Source organism: Capsella rubella, unplaced genomic scaffold (genome assembly GCF_000375325.1).
Source record: "Capsella rubella cultivar Monte Gargano unplaced genomic scaffold, Caprub1_0 scaffold_12, whole genome shotgun sequence".
In the NCBI taxonomy this organism is placed as follows: Eukaryota; Viridiplantae; Streptophyta; class Magnoliopsida; order Brassicales; family Brassicaceae; genus Capsella; species Capsella rubella.
Window position 1 is genome coordinate 75,901 of NW_006238912.1, and position 740 is coordinate 76,640.

Consider the following 740-nt stretch of genomic DNA (forward strand, 5'->3'; position numbering starts at 1 on the left):
TTTTAACAGATGCCTATGTGATCTTGGAGCTTCTGTGAGTCTGATGCCGTTGTCTGTGGCTAAGCGTTTAGGATTCACAAGATACAAGGCATGCAACATATCTCTCATTCTAGCTGACAGATCAGTGAGGCTCCCGCATGGACTCTTGGAAGACTTACCAATAAGGATTGGTGTTGTTGAGGTCCCTACAGATTTTGTTGTTTTGGAAATGGATGAAGAACCTAAGGATCCCCTGATTCTTGGAAGACCATTCCTAGCCACTGCTGGAGCTATCATTGATGTTAAGAAGGGGAAGATAGACTTATGCTTGGGAGAAGACTTCAAGATGACATTTGACATCAAGGAGTCTATGAAGAAACCAACAATCAATGGCAAGGTGTTCTGGATAGAGGAGATGGATCAGCTAGCTGATGAACTTTTAGAAGAACTTGCTGAGGAGGATCATCTCAAGACAGCCTTGACAAAGAGTGGATCAGATGGATTTCTTCATGTTGAGACAAAAGTCTACGAAACGTTACTGGATACCTACAAGGCAACTGATGATTCAGAACGTTTTGAGGAATTGGATAAGTCTGTCAAGGAGGTATGCTCAGTAGAGGAGGAAGTCAGTGGCAGCCCGATCACTCACCCTGCTGTTGACCCTGTCAATGCGGCTGATGATGACTGGTCAGAGTTAAAAGCTCCCAAGGTTGAGCTCAAACCGCTACCCTCAGGACTGAGGTATGTATTCCTTGGATCCA